This window comes from Neofelis nebulosa, chromosome 9, assembly GCF_028018385.1.
Source record: "Neofelis nebulosa isolate mNeoNeb1 chromosome 9, mNeoNeb1.pri, whole genome shotgun sequence".
Taxonomy (NCBI): Eukaryota; Metazoa; Chordata; class Mammalia; order Carnivora; family Felidae; genus Neofelis; species Neofelis nebulosa.
Window position 1 is genome coordinate 191,726 of NC_080790.1, and position 658 is coordinate 192,383.

The 658-nt window shown below is 53.0% G+C and overlaps 1 protein-coding gene across 2 annotated transcripts in view; it reads right to left on the bottom strand.

Moving 5' to 3' along the window:
- SH3YL1 (SH3 and SYLF domain containing 1) overlaps positions 1–658 on the bottom strand; it is a 40,483-nt gene that overhangs the window by 39,364 nt on the left and 461 nt on the right. The window lies entirely within an intron of this gene.

A 658-nucleotide genomic window follows, 5' to 3' on the forward strand; every position in this document is an offset into this window, starting at 1 on the left:
GTCATTTCCCTGTGGTCACCTACCCGTTCAGAGCACAGTCACACTTGTTTAAATAGGAAAGCCCACCGCGGCAGGGAGCCCCGCAGGCATCCAGTGCCCCCAGAGCTAGGGAGCTATCCACCCGCCTCTCTGCTCAGAGATCCCCTTACCACAGGAGGTGCCCCAAACGGCTTGGCTTGGCTGATCGCAGGGAGGGCCAAGTGGTCACATGCAGGGCCTGGGACCTCACAGGGGACCCAGGGCGCCCTGCTGACTTCCTGCCCCCGCCAGTCAAGCTCACCTCACACCCACAGCACCGCACAGCTCTAGAGAGTCTCTTATTGAAACAAATTGGGACGAAAAAGAGTAATAAGTGCTTTTCAAACATTAGATAATTCCAAATAACATAAAATGAATTACAGTAGCTAAAATTAAAACTTAGCAAGAGCTTTTCTGTGTACGGAAACACCTGTGGACGAGTCTACAGAATTGGTTAATTTTTGACAGTTTGCGGAATGACCTGTTGATAATACGCAACAGCAAAATCCACGGACGCCCTCCTTTCTCCCGCCCTCTTCCCCAACCTTTGACCCTCTGCAGCCAAACTTTCTAAAGGGGAGAGGTGGGGTGGTCCCGACTCTAGGTGCGGCTCGGCGGCGTCACCCACACCTGTACTCAC